The sequence below is a fragment of the Asterias rubens genome, chromosome 13 (assembly GCF_902459465.1).
Source record: "Asterias rubens chromosome 13, eAstRub1.3, whole genome shotgun sequence".
Lineage (NCBI taxonomy): Eukaryota > Metazoa > Echinodermata > Asteroidea > Forcipulatida > Asteriidae > Asterias > Asterias rubens.
Genome location: NC_047074.1, coordinates 7,336,776 through 7,352,900, shown reverse-complemented (window position 1 = coordinate 7,352,900; position 16,125 = coordinate 7,336,776).

Here is a 16,125-nt window from a genome sequence, read left to right as displayed (position 1 = left end):
AAGTTATTATTTGTTTTGAGTAATTGCCAAACGTGTACCTTCCCTTTAATGTTCAAAAGTGTGTTTCAAGAATAACTGTGTGTGAAAGTTTGTTTGGTTTTCTGCCATTCATTAGTCATCAGAGGAGGGTTAAATGTTGCCTGTGAAATGGGAACACTTCTCATTGGTGTAGTTCTAGCAACAAAAATGCAACAGACATTTTTTTCTTGTCAGGAGCCATTGGATTGCATACGACTTTTTTTACTGGAAAAAGTATGTTGCCGGTTAGAAGGGCGTGTAGTCTTAAGTGACAATGATGTTGTTATCATGGTGTTTAAAGGAACGTTACAGAATTGGTAAGAAACAAAATCGTGAAGATCACAGATTTACTTAAAACTTACGCCGTCTAATGATGATGATAGTAGAAAACACCCCTTGAAATATTTATAACTGAAATGTCATAAATCTGAATCTAATTTCACGTTTGGAGTTGATCGCTCAGGGAGCATTTTATTCATTTTTTTGTCTTCCATCGATGTCATGCAAAATGTGTGATCGGTTTTTCACTATGTTCTTGTGACCCAGATGGCCGATCGATCTCAAACTTCTACAGGTTTGTCAGTGTATATATGGTGGAATACATAGAGTGCTTACACTGCCAGCAACTGCTTTGTAAGCAAAACCAATTCTGTAATGTTCCTTTAAGTTTATTTTTTTTTCAAATCATTGTGAGAAAACCAAGGCTGGCGGGAACAAATATAGCCTGGCCCTCTTTTCCAAGTAATGAAAATCATGCAGTGATGATTGGTACACGTGGGGTCTAGGTCAAAGATTGATCCATCAAGACTAATGCCTATTCATAATAAATTTGTAGTATTTTCCCTTTAATAACTAATGAAAAGATGTTCTGTTTTTTTTTATAAGTTAATTTAGTAGAACAAGATTTCAAAAAGAGAATTTCATATTCGGTTTATTAAACATTTGAAACACACATTTTAGAAATGTATTTCTTAGGGCTATCATCTCATACATAGCTTATTTAAATAGTTTGTTGCTAACATTGGATGATGTATAGTACCTAGACTTCATGTTTAAATTCATCATGCATGTAGTAAGGGGGACGTCTCCCTGGATAACATGTTTATTTTACATGTGCTCCACTCCAGATCCTGCATTCATTTCTTATCATGCATGGTTTACAAAATGCAAAATGTTGTACAAGGGTGGGTTTTCTTTTTCTTTTGAACAATTCTTTGTTGGAAAAGTCTCTCGAATTTGTTTTCATGATTGGTTTTGGATGGGGAACATTTGGGCATGCGGAAAAACAAGCAGAAGTAATTCATGTTTAGATTCAAGGTGTTTTGGGTTTGTTATTCCATTTGACTGGATAAACTAAATCCACGATTGTGTTGTTCTAAGTATAAAAATATGTAAGTCAGATTTTAAGCCCCAACCGGTGCATTTATACCTGACAGAAAGAATGCTATCCTTGATTTTATTGGACCAGAGAGGTGTCAAACTCTGTCTATAAGCTGAAGCCAATACAAAAAGCTTTGCCTCTGACCTTGTAAAAAAGGGCAACATCAAAGGTTGGTAACGGATTGATAAAAAATGCTGCTTGCTGTTTTTGATTTAGTTTCACCTCACTTGAGCTCATGCATGCTTTTCTTTTTTTCTCTCCTTTCTCTTGTGTCTCTTTCCCTCTCCCCCTGTGCCCGTCTTTTGTCTGTGTGTTCCCCCACAGGACTGGAAACAAATAAAACTCTAGCTCCTGGCTGGCCAAGTCCAAGGACAGTAGAAACGAACACCCGCTGCCGTTGCCTTCAACAACCTACCGCTCTCTCTTAGCACACCACCCACACACTGCACACTACAACCCTGGTTTGCCTGCCTGCCTGCTTGCCTGCCTACCAACGCTACCAACCGCTACTAGTTTCTTTACCCAATCGGCCCGCGCTCATGGACTAAATAATTTGGGTTTTATAGCATTAGCATCACCAGTATTTTTTGCCTGTCTATGTTGTTGACGTCACCATTACCATCGCTGTGGACGACCCTGCTTCATGAAGTTCCCACCGCCACCTGAGATTTGTCAATCGATGGCCTCTGAACTTTGAAGTTTTTTTTAGTATTTGGCAACCCCAAGCAAAACTCACTGTTCTTGCCGTGTGTTGTTTTTTTCCTCCAATATTTCTTATACCCCCTATGCGTGGTCAGCTTGCCAGCCCGTTAAATTACATGCTGCCTTAGACTTGCCTGGTGTGACACAGAGAGCACTCATGCACAGTGTGTACCACTTGCTACTGTTGTGTACCGGTGTGCACTGCATTGTTGCCAGACAGAAATCACTCATTCACTGAACTTCACTCGGAATCCCGGCCACAAGAAGGAAGCCTTGGCGTTGACCTGTGACCCCAGTGTACAGAAAAAGCACTGCCCCATAACCAAGCCAGCCATCAATAACAACAATAAATCCCCCTTCTAGAACCCCCCTTGCCACCCCCCCCCCCCCCCTTGTGGAAAACACCACGTGAATTGTGAGTACGTGCCAGCGAACCTAGTGCTTGAGACTCCCTCACTATTGAGCTGATCCAGCCAACTTGGACTGTGGCGGTTGTTGCCGCTTCATTATGGCTGTAGTCAGAGACACACAGTGGCTTATGCTCGAGGCCTGTCGTGAGTTCCAGCGTGGTGCATGCAAGAGATCGGACACCGAGTGCAAGTACGCGCACCCGGCCAAGTCAGTCGTGGTGGAGAACGGACGGGTCACAGCTTGCTTTGATTCCCTCAAGGTAGGTCCGCATTTTTGTTTCCAATTTCTTGAGTTCATTGTTTGTTATTTTGCCAAGCCAACAACTTGTTGTTTCTCCCCGCCCCCCCAGCTCACCTGCTTAAGTAGTTAATGAAAGAAGAAGTTTTGCTCCATGTTGACCATCATCAACAAATCTGTGTTACATTCAATGTTCATCGCAGATTTCTTGAATGTAATCTTTTTCAATATGCATGACAACATTTGCCCCTGAAACTGAAACAACGTTTTTTTTTCTGAATGTTGTTTTTTCCTGCTTGATATTTGCATTTTGGATTAGAGAGTTTTCAAGATACAGTTTGATAACCTTTAACCTTTTACCTCTGAGAATTCCTGATGCCGATGAAGTAACAATATCTATGGAATGTTTAATGCTTTCATCAACTGATTCCCACCGTCAATCTACGGGTTTTCAGTTTGTTTGTTTGCTTTTTTCCTCGGGCGGTTTTTGTAAAGATTTGGATTGTGTCGCAATAAGAGATTGTGATTCACATAAATTTTATATATCAATATTTGTGATTGTTTTTGTTTTAATAATTTTGTTATTACAACATTTGTTTTCTGAAACTTTTACATTATAAGCAATTAACCATTCAGGATCATTCACATTAACATACTATTTGCTAGATGTATTTGATCCACAGGTATTTTTTATACTTAGCATGGGCTTATGATAAATATTCACACAGCAGCAATTTAACTTGGGTCCTTTGCTTAATTTTAGCATAGATGTAAAATATAGCAAGGTTTGACCAGCTTTTGCAAAAGAACTTGGACGGTAGACAAATTGCTGTCCTATTACACGAGGTACATTTTGTAAAATTGTACAACATTGTTACAATTTAGCAAAGGACCCTTGCTAAATTGTGTTTGTGTGAAAGGGGCTTTACTTTATCAGACATATGACAGAAGTATGACAAGTGACATCTTCTAGTCTGAGCCGTCATGGCTGGTCTCTAGAAATAGGTTGAATATTCTGGTGAAAAAATGTCCAATCATGGTGACTGGAAAAGTTGTAAACATTGTTATGTTAACTCGTGGGTTGTGGTAATAAATTGTATCCAATGACCGGCTATTTTGTCTTCTTTCTCTTCAAATCAATGAAACCAAACTTGGGTTTTTTTTTTTTCTCCTGGTAATTGAGAATCACTTTTGATGATTATTGAATAATATGATGATGGTTGCAGCATGGGTACAGTCTTAGGGAGACATCTGCTCAGTCAATAAAAACAACATCTGTGGATGTGTTTTCAGTACTTCCATCAAATCTTCACTTTTTGTAGGTCAGTGTTCCCGACCCCTGGACAAGTTCTTGGTCAAAATGATGAAATTTTGTTTAAATGTTGATAGCAATCATCTGGGCCAGTGGCCCCCTTTTGAATATGTGCTCAAGTGTTGATGTTAAACCGTACAACTGTGCCGTCGCTACTAGATTGTACATGTACTTCAAACCTCTGAAAGAAAACAGTTACCTGGGACCGGGGACCAACTCTACAATACATTGGTCTGTTAACCCGTTTCTTTAGGAAGAAAAACAGTTGGAATTTACTCCGTTTATCAATGGTCCATTCTTCAGCAGCTCTTTGAACTAATGTAACATCAAAGTGATAGGTGTTGGCTTTGTTTACAGGGATTCGGGGAAGTACTGAGTACTTAAAACACAAAGTGTCCTGGCAAAAAAGGAAAATAAGTATATAGTTGTACCTGCTAATATTAAAACGTGCATTATTTGCGAACGTTCCACTTTTAATTTTACTTTATGCACCAAGTTTGTTTGGTGTCTTCTATACCAGATGCAATGGATGGGAATTTTTTTCATTTCAGATACATTTATTTCATGTCATTATCAATCAAAACATAGTGGTGTAATATTGCTCAGAAAACATAATAACTTGTTCAAATGAAAACTTGAATGTCTGATCTCTGCAGAGTACAATAGTAAAAGGTCAAGCATGTATTGGTGCTTTACGTGATAGCACTGATTACCCAACCATTTGGGATTTACCTGTGCACAGGTGCGCAGATTTTCCACGCTTTATGATTTCTCCGCGCTAAGTTGCATACAGCCAAACACAAACGAAACATGTGAAGTCGTCGCACATGGCTAGCCATGCTTTCATAGACATTTTTTTTACAACTTTTTTTGTCCCGGTCTAAAGCACAACTGGTAATTTTTAGCTTGTTTGGGTAAGAAATGTTGAGGAAAATGAATAATTTAGTGTTTTCAGTAAGCTAAATTCTTATGTGACATTTTGGTTGCAGAAATAGGTTGTTTAGGGGACATTCTCTGCATGTAGGGTGTGGAAGTTTCCCATTATCTGCCATTTTTAGAGCCACACACGCAAGCACAAAACTCATGGACATTCCAAATGCTGAAAAGCTCATAATAAAGTTCACACAAACTTCTTTTTCCTGCTTTTAAATCCTTGTTTTTTTTCTTATGCTCGTTTTAGCGGATAACTCGGCAGTAACAAATTATTTCATTGGCTGTTTAATTTATTGATGTTTAATTCTTATTACTGCACAGGAGACCAATGGCAAGTGTTCTTATTCAAACCGCCTATGGCAGCTGCCCAGTGCATGATGAAGTTTTCTAAGCCTCTTTGGGCCTTATACCTGAGCGAAAGGGATTTTGGGCCCCTCCAATTTATAAATTGTTTTGAACGATTGTTCTCAGCATATAGTAACCAGCTTGTTTGAATAATTGGAAGGCTTTCTCCCATTACCTTTGTAGATCAGAAGTTGGAGACAAATATTTTTGTTGTCAATAATCAAACAACGAACATAGAAAATGAAGAAATATATGTCTTGTTTATCATAGAAATCAGTTAGGGTATATGTGGGTTTCTTTGTAAAGTTTTCGTTAGTTTCTTAGACACAGTTTTGGTTAAGTTTTTAGCCACAGTAATGAATCAGAATATATCAGAATCTACTCACCCAGATTTGTGAAAAATTCTTCATGAATTTGAAACAAATTTATCCCAGCACACAAACATTATTTTCATGGTATACAAACAAATGTGTGAATTCTTGCAAGGTTCACTGCTAAAAGTGAAAACTCTAAATCTCTTTACGAAAGCAAAAAGAAGTTTACCACAAACTACACAATGCCTTTTTTTCCTTTCTCATTGTGCTTGTTTTTATACGGCCCCCACACGCAGGAATTTCAACGGCAAATCTTGTTGTTCCTGCTTTGTACGCTTCAGGGTAACCAAGACGTCAGATACGGACCCTAAGCTTTTCTATTGAGAAGAACAGAGTTTGAATATTGATGCACCAGTGAAATGCTATTTGACAGGTTTTTGAATCTCGGGTCAGCTTATCGCCAAGAGTGTTCCCTCTTAAACCGAGGGAATGGCAAACGATGAAAGAACTTTCATAAAGAGAAACTGAACGAGTGAGAATTTGATTTCGGGAAAAAAAAGTACAAAAAACCTGTTAGACCTATCCTGTTTCTGTTAGAGAAAACCCCACGGGCCGTGCTGTCCAAGTCTTGGCCCAGACACAAATAAAAGATATACGCTGTTAATTGTCCCAGAGGAGTGCCAGGCCGTTTCAAAAGAAGCAACAACGTTCCTTTGTAGTTCCTGTGAAAAAGCAAAGGATTTCTTTCTTTCTTTCTCCGTCTGTGGCTGGTCTGTGACTGCCTTTTGTCCCAGTCTGTGATGTTATATTGCCTTAAGTTGAAGTAAAAGCCCTTCCCACGCGTTAGTGCCTAAGTTGCTTGTGAATGCTCAAGGGCATGGATCTGTTGGTGAGGGCCGTAATGATTATCCTTTTGGAGAACGTTTCTGTACTGTGAGAACTGTTTTGGTCATGGTGGCAATATTATGTTTCAAATACTGAAGATTGTCAAATCCATTTTAGAAGCTTGGAAGACTAAATTGAGAGAAGCAGACAATGTTTCTTGATTGTGGGGAGGCCAGTGCACAAGTGAATTGATTGTCGGTGAGTAGAAAGCAAGACAGAACAGATGAATTGCAAAATCATGGATAGGCTGATCAGTTGATTGAGAAACATTGATGTTTGAAATCAACTTTCATCTGATAAGACACACTGTAGTTATGTTGTGATGATGGCTCAGTTGACACAATTAGGACTTTACTTTGGACCCGCTACATTCCTGAGAGTTTATTGGTAGTTTAAGGAACATTACAGAATTGGTTTTTGCTAATAAAGAAAAGTGGCTGGCAGTGTAAGCACTTTATGTAGTCCACCATATTCATAAACTGACACACCTGTAGAAGTTTGAGATCAATCGGCCATCTGGGTCACGAGAAAATAGTGAAAAACCTAATTACACTTTTTTTTATGACATTGATGCAAACAAAAAAATGAATAAAACTCTCACTGAGCAATAAACTCCAAATGTGAAATTAGATTATTTATTTCTCATCAAATATGACATTTCAGACAGAAATATTTCAAGGGTTATTTTCTACTATCATCATCATTAGACCACGTAAGTTTGATGTAAATCTGTGATCTTCACGATTTTGTGTCTGACCAATTCTGTTGTTCCTTTAAAGGCACTGGTGTATCTCAACACATGCATAAAAATAACAAACCTGTGAAAATTTGAGCTCAATTGGTCGTCGTGAAGTTGCAAGAGAATAATGGAAGAGCAACACCTTTGTCAAACAAGTTGTGTGCTTTTAGATGATTGAATTCGAAACCTCAACTAAGTTCTCAAATTCAACGCAAATATTTTAGTGAGAAATTACTACTTTCTAAAAAACACTGTTACCTCAGAGGGAGCCGTTTCTTACAATGTTTTATACCATCAACAGCTCTGCATTACTCATAACCAAGTAAGTTTTTATTCTAAACTTTATTATGAGTAATTACCAATAGGGTACAGTGCCTTTAGGTATTCCTTTCCCAAGAGAGTTTGTTATAAAATAGTTTTAAACATATTTTCAACAGGATGCAATATAGAAATGATTTATAATCTATTGGCAAAAAGCTTTCAAGTTCTTTCCACTGTAGATGGTAGTGAGACTTCCGCCTATGTCGTTTCAGACTGGTTTTAATAATAATAAAAATACAACCAAATATGTTTTTTGTTTGGTCGGAGACAGTTAGGGACCATGTAAACATCTATTCCAGGAACTTATCTCTGTTGGATGTCAGTGACATTTTCATATTAACCTCGACCTTGTCATCTTTGGATATGACCCCTGGAGGTCAGAGGTCAGTAAGGCTGCACATATTTAGTAAGGTGCACAGCTGGTTAACAGGTAATTGGTGTATTAGGTACTGCAGAATGAAATCGCTTTACCAGATCCTTAATTCTCATCTGACATTGACAATCTTTCATTATGTATGTCGTGTCCCTCCCCCCTCCCTCATTTTGCTTTGCTCACTTGTTCGAGCCATATTATTATTTGTCTGTACACATGCTACTATTATCATCCACCTTTCTTTCTTTTTTCAGTCCGCATTTCCAGGAAATTTCTAGCATTTTATAACTTTGGGAAAGCTTTTGAACGTGATATAACTACATGTGTTAAGACAACTTTTCAAGTTGCCAATGAATATATTTTGATTTGCTCATGTGCTATATGTATTTGAGGCAGTGTTGTTATAATAAGGAACTTTTTAGGTAGATATGAGTTTTTTTCTTGAAGGAATTCCCAAGATCTTGATCAGTATTCCTTCAAAACTTACAGGTTTTTTTTCTTTTGTTAAAAGACACTGGACACTATTAATGGTAGTTGTCAAAATCCAGTCTTCTCACTTGATGTATCTCAACATATGCATAAAATACCAAACCTGTGAAAATTTGAGCTCAATTGGTCATTGCAGTTGCGAGATAATAATGGAAGAAAAGAACACCCTTGTCACCTGAAGTTGTGTGCTTTCAGATGCTTGATTTTGAGACCTCAAATTCTAAATCTGAGGTCTCAAAATCGAATTCGTGGAAAAACAAATCTTTCCCGAAAACTACATTACTTCAGAGGGAGCCGATTCTCACAAAGTTTTATACTATCAACCTCTCCCCATTACTCCTTACCAAGTAGGTTTTATGATAATCATTATTTGAGTAGTTACCAATAGTGTCCACTGCCTTTAATTCACACATCATTTAGGCTGGGGCTTCTATGAACCAGTTTATGATAATCCCAAATGTTGTAGGGCATTGTTGTTTGGTTCAGACCAAATATGGGCCAATGGAACATTTGGCATCGTTCCAAACAATGAATCAGCCCAGTTCAGCAATCGTTCCACTGTTGGGTAAAGTCTGTATCAATATTGCCCAGCGTGGAATCATTCAACGCCCGACATCCTGAAGAAATACTCCCATGAGTTGTGTCCTAAACCCTCCTCTTAATAGTAGGTGGCAATGAATGTTGGGAGAGAGAAATCGTCAAATAGGGAAGACATCTTTTCAAACGTTAGTATAGAAAAATAGAAATGTCTTTTAATCAAATCATAAAATCCCTGATTTGTCAAATAAAAACCCTTAATGTAGCACACCAACAGAATTCCGAAGGTAATGTTGGTGTGCTACATTGAGGGTTTTTATTTGACAAATCAGGGATTTTATGATTTGATTAAAAGACATTTCTATTTTTCTACACTAACGTTTGAAAAGATGTCTTCCTGCTTTTTCAAAAAAAAAAAAAAAATTAATAAATAAAATAGCACACCAACACAATTAAGTTATCATCTATCTTCTAGTTGAGGATTGTAGGTGATAAAACTATTGAAGAGTAAATATGATTGCAATCAAGGAATTATACAGAGAAAGTGGTCATGTTATTGAAGGGTTTTCTTTTTTATTAAAAAAAAAATGATTTGAAGAACTTTAACAACAAAACTTTTTCTGAGGGGCGCATTTTTTATGAGACATAACAGACCTGTACATTATACCTTAAAGTAAACACATGCAACACAATAATGACCCTAACTAATTCTAAATAACTAGGTAGGCTTAAATTGTGACAAGAACACATTTCCCACATTTCAATAGTTGTCAGACTAAAGTGACTTTCTAATTTGTAGAACTACTTATTAGCTTTGAAAATGATGTACTCTATAACATTCAATCTTGCCTGAAGTGGCTTTTCTTGCAGTACATCTACACTCATTAATGTAACGCATGTGTTTTACATACCTATATGCATTACCAATAACAATTTCTGGAATCTGTAGTCCATTACATGTGTGTACGCCGGAATTTATGGTTTGTTCAAAAATAGGACCAGGCCTCAAAAGATCAAGTAGTGTTTTTCCGGGAATGCAGGCAGGAGCATGTGACGTATTAGAAGTGTTGATATGCCCACATACATCAAAAACAGTCCTCTGTAGTCGCGAGGATTGTTAAAGCAGTTAAAGAAACATGTTGCCTTGGATCGGTCGAGTTGGTCTTTGAAAAGCGTCTGTAACCGTTTGTTATACAATGCACATGGGTAGAAAGATGTTTTAAAAGTACAATACAATTATCCACACAAACATGCCTCGAAATTGCATGTTTTTCCTATCACCCAAATTCAATACAATTATTTTAGTGAGAAATAACCTCTTTCACAAAAAGTACAAAACTTCAGAGGGAGCTTCAGCAGTTTTTATGCTTACAATTATTTTGAGTTATTACCTATAGTGTACAGTGCTTTTAATGTAGATCAACATCAGAGCTGACTAAAATAACTCTTGAGTTCAGATAATAAACTCTGTTGTGTATAAAACCTTGTTTTCATGTCAAGGTGTTAAGTAATACATAAGCAGTGTAAATGGAAACAATATAAGGATATGCTAAGCCTTGTCAGACCAGATTCATTGGGAGATATTTATAGTATTTGGGGGCCCCCCTAGACTGCCTTGTGGTTGTCTGGTTAAGTGGGAGAAACTTATTCCATGTCTGAAAATTGTCAAAAGGTCAAAGCCCCTCAGTCAAGAGATTGAAAATTGTTTTACAGCAATCCTTGTATGTTTGATGCTATTGAACAGCCGTTTCCAAACTTTTAGGCTGGCAATTCAGAGTGAAATTTCAGGTGTTCGACTGTGACCGCTGGATCCTACGATCACCACCTATACCTGATTGGACTCCCTACTGTAGAGGTAATATCATGAAAAGAGGCTAATCTTACTATTTCTTGAGGCATTTTGTTTTTTTTTTATAAATATTTGAAATTTTTGAACTGGAAAATTTAAGGAACAATACAATTTTTTGTTGACAATAGTTCTTGCTGCTTTTGAAAAAGTTTGGTGACCCAACTAAATTGTTCAAGACCAAAAGTGAGTCTCAAAAAATCTATTTTTTTTTAAATGTGTTTGTTTGAGTGGTACTAATAGTGCTAAAAGTAACTACAGTGACTAAACTTTTGCATACACAATACCCCTATGTTTCTTTTATATAAGGTGAAAAGGAAATATTTACAAATTGCATACAAACAATTATGTTTCTGCCTGACTGTAACACTAGCCTATTATTCACAGACATTAAACCACGCATGGAACTTGTCTACAAAATACAAGTAATTTGGAAAAAGGAAATACTTCAAACTTTCAAAGGTCAAAATTGAAAGTTGTTTTTTGCGTTAATGTCTTTGACATTTGAACAATGTCCAGACATAGAATCAAGCTTGCAACGAAATCTAAACCAAGCAGTGACTTTGGCAGAGATTCAGCAAAAGATCAAGTGGGAACAGAGTAGCAATATGCAGGGTACTGCTTTAGGGGGTTTTATTCTCCTTTCGACTTATGAAGATTGCCAAACTCACACAAGCTTGTGTACGCCTGCAACCGTGGACCTCCTATTGTCCCTCTTTTGTTTATACTTTTTTTGCAACAGCCCCATTGGTTTTGCACACATTTTCCAACTGTGGACCTTTCCCGATCCATGGACCCAATCGTCCTATTTGTTTATAGGTCCCAGTTTCAATGTGTATTGGAACTATACTCACTTTGAATACATTAGAACTATGTTCTCATTTGGACTATGTTCTAACCATCTTGTTTGAACACTTCCAATCGAATAAACGTTGGCGGGGAAAATTGTCAGGATTGAAAAAATGAGTTCATGTCTATTGCATCAGCATAAAAAGATCTATACTTCAAAATAAGAGGGAACGATCTTGTCTTATAACTCTTGTGTATCACACTCTTAAAAAACCCAGGTCAATGGTCCCAAGGCTGGAATTCGCTAAGAGTTAAGACAAGTCTTATCTCGGGTTAAGGCAAGGTACGTTTTAAATATCTTCTAGGACTGTTCCTAAGTTAGGACCAGTCCTAAATCTGTGTGAAATCGACCCCAGGTCCCAGTAAACCTGACCCATGTCAGCTTGACCCAGGAACAGGTCAATGTGATGCAGAATCCGAAGCAAAGTTTTATTTTCAACTGTTTCCTGGTCAGCCTGACCTGAACTTGGTCAGACCCCACCGGATCTGGATCAAATTTTAGAGCACCACAACATGTACCACTAGCAGATCATTGCATAAACCATTAAATGACCAATGAAGGCCGTTGGTATCTACTGCAGTATAAATACCACCGAGAGACAAGTTCACAGAGACCTTGTTGAAATGTCAAACTATTGTCATCATGTTGCCATGGTTGTTTGCAACATTTTTGCAACCATGGCAACTGTAAACAGTCAATAAATTAATAGGGGGTACATCATCTGTCTTGAACTCTGCTCTTGTAGGGCAAAGGCAAATGACACTTTTATGAGGAAAGTGTAAATTTTTATTCTAACAGTACAGTACAGATGGTGCAAGGGACACCCATAACTTTTATCACTGGTTCCTAGGGTTAATTTGAAGCTAGTAATACAGGTTCTTATCTCAAATTTAGTCCACCACTACTTGGTTTTGTTTTTGCCTTCTTGTGCAAGTTACTTTAAAGGGGCACGTTGCCTTGGATCGGACGAGTTGGTCTATAAAAGAGCGTTTGTAACCGTTTGTTATAAAATGCATATGGTTGGAAAGATGTTGTAAAAGTAGAATATAATTATCCACACAAGTGTACCGACCGTGTTAATCGACGAAGTAAAAGGAAAACCGTGCAATTCAAGGCATGTTTGTGTGGATCATTGTATACTACTTTTAAAACATCTTTCTGCCCATATGCATTTTATAACAAACGCTTACAAACACTTTTCAAAGACCAAGTCGACCGATCCAAGGCAACTTGTTCCTTTAAAAGCCCCAGTTGGAATTCATATTGCCCTACTTACATAATACAAAGTGTTGACCATGGACCTTCAATTATAGTTAATCATTGAGGTTGTGTTTACACGCTGTCTACAAATGACTGCATCGCCACTGAATGGTTCAACCACTGAGGATGGCACCAGTTAAAAGTCTTGTATCTATCAAATCGCCCCTCCCTCTCCCCGCCCCTCAGCAAACAGTTCTCTGTCAAAGGAGACAGTGCTTAAAGACACTGGACACCTTTGGTAATTGTCAAAGGCCAGCCCTCTCACTTGGTGTATCTCAACATATGCATAAAGTAACAAACCTGTGAAATTTTGAACTTGATTGGCCGTCGAAGTTGCAAGATAATAATGGAAGAAAAAACACCCTTGTCATCAGAAGTTGTGTGCTTTCAGATGCTTGATTTCGAGACCTCAAAATCCCATTCTGAGGTCTCGAAATCAAATTCAAATATTTTAGTGGAAATTTACTTCTTTCTCGAAAACTACAATACTTCAGAGGGAGCCATTTCTCACAATGTTTTACACTATCAACAGCTCTCCATTGCTTGTTACCAAGTCAGTTTTAAATGCTAACAATTATTTTGAGTAATTACCAGTAGTGTCCAGTGCCTTTAATCTCGACACTTGATGATCGCTCTGCCATGATTGGGTATGCCAAGAACAAAGCACCGTGTATCACTGGCCCATTGTCACAACCATGTTTACCTTGGATTGTTAATTTAGTCTGTGGTGATTGGCAGCAGAGTAGAGAAGGAGGTTGGGTGGATTGATAACTAACCTTGATTAACCAGGGATAATTTGTCTTGATATGCATGAGGGAGACAGACAGCACTCATAGCCACTGATTCTTCACCACGGATACCCTGACCCAGTTGTGTTCACAAACAAACATAAAACTTGAATTTCTATGAATTTTGTATTTTCTATTTAGTGATGGCCTTATTGTCTATTTCTATATTGGTGTTTGGAGTCGCCACCTCTCAGCATTGCTGGGTGAGACAGCCCCAACTGATAACAAAGAGACTTCATGTATACGTTAGTCTTCACCATCCATCAAAAAGGGTTGGGAGAATAGAAAATAGGACTCTGCCTTTTTTTTATGGGAAGAGTTGTGTGATAGAATACATGGACGTGTGATAGGTGTGCGTGTGTGTGTGTCAGAGGCAGACCAAACTGCGAGACCTAGTGGGTGGTTTTGTTTGGTATTGTTGTCGGCAAGTCCAGACGTGGAGTCTACAGTGAACAGGGGTTTCATGCGTGTTCAAAGAGCCGGTCGCTCGTTAACTCTCCACACAGTGGACTGTTTGGTTGTACAGTAGCGCATGGTGGTAGCTCCACATCATAGCAACTCAAGAGTACACTGCCTTTTTTAGGATCCCGTCTTTGCTTACTGGAAAAGAACAAATCCCATTGTGGACAGCTAGACTCCACTAAAGAACTATTATTGGTTTGAAATTTAAAAACAAACAAAGTTATAAAACTCGTCATGTATTCCATGCCTTTGGACTATACTCACCATCATCCTCCGCCACCACTCATGCAGGATATGAATGAGCCGCCGATTTGTTACTCAGATCAGGTGAGTGTCTCTCTCAGATCACGAGAGTGTTTCTGTTTTTAGTGATGATCAAACATGGAATAGTTTCAGAGATTTTGGCTCACTAGGAAGAAAGTATAAATAAATAGTCAACTTGCGGGTACAAACATGTGTATTGTGTGAGTATTGGCTCTGAGAAGAGCGGGTAGGGACAGTTTCCAACAGTATACTCTGCTTGTCTTCAGGAGAATATTTTGCTCATGTTTGGAAATTTGCATTTGAGTTTTCTGATTACTTGTGTTTGGTGAAAAATCGGGAGACGGCACAAAGAAATGTGATAAGGAAACTCTGCCAAAGAGGTTACTCAGGTTTCTGATCCTTGTCGTGTCCGCTTAGAGTATGAATCCAGTTATCTTATTTCCAATGATGTTAAATGTTTGACCTAATGTTCGTGAATCACAAACACTTTTTGAGCAAACCAGCAGCCACTTTCACAAAACGCTAGGATTAATCCTATCTCGTCCAAAGTTAGGATCAATGCGTCCTAGTGCTATGGAGATGGAACTAAATTTGAACCTAATTTAGGAAGATTTTTTTGTGATTTTTTCTAATATTCACTACTACCTCATGGCGACTGGGGAAAAAAAAGGGAAAAGGAAAAAAAAAGGGTACAAACCAAAGGTCTTTTGAATTCTAGTCTTTGGGATGCTCCACCAGGAATGTTGTGTACTAAGTATGTGGGAGGATGCTAAATACAGGGACAAAGGAAAGAACAATAGATGTCTCCACAGGGATGCAAAAATAGATTGTGTCGTTCGGTGTGTGAGAATCTCACACACTTTTTTTAACCAGTCAATAGTTTTGTCTCATTGTCTGTGTAAACGGCAATATTTTCTCTTGGTTTGCTGAAAATGGCAATGAAATTGTTGGGTTGTGTTAGTTGTTTCCCCCCGTTTTGGGAAGAGGGAAACCTATATTACTTACAAAATAAAGGATGTAGTTGAACTAAAACACAAAATGCTGTATAATTCCTTATGGTAACCCTGTTCTAATGCGCTTCTCTCCACTTTTTTTTAATTATAAACTAACTGACTGTCCAATAACAGCCAGTTTTTTTTAACAATCAAATCAGTTTTGTTATTCTTCACGATACACAAATACACATCAATCAAATCCAGCTTTAAAAGTCTAGGGATTTGTCTCCCCTGATGTAAATGTCTTTTTTTCTGGATGATGTATTTGATCCCATACCTTTTCCCATGAGTGAACAGTCTCTTTATAAATAACGCTTTAGGAGATCAGTCAACAGTTGGACTTGAATTGACATTTTATGCACACCATTGAATGGAAAGTGTGTCTATTATTGAAATCATTGTTAATCAGTTGGAAGAAGGTGCCAACTTGACTGGAGTGAGCAAAAACTCATTGTTGGAATTTGTTCACGTTCCACATCACACGCTTTACCCAAAAATTTCTATGGAATGTTGCCATGTTGTATGTTAAGCTGTGAGAGATATAGAAATTCAGCATAGGACTTTTTCATTTTAAAATAGACTTGATGGGGTAAACGCTCTTATACCCAAATATATGGTACATCACTAGCTTTGTAGAGATACTTGTGTATATTACTGGAGGCA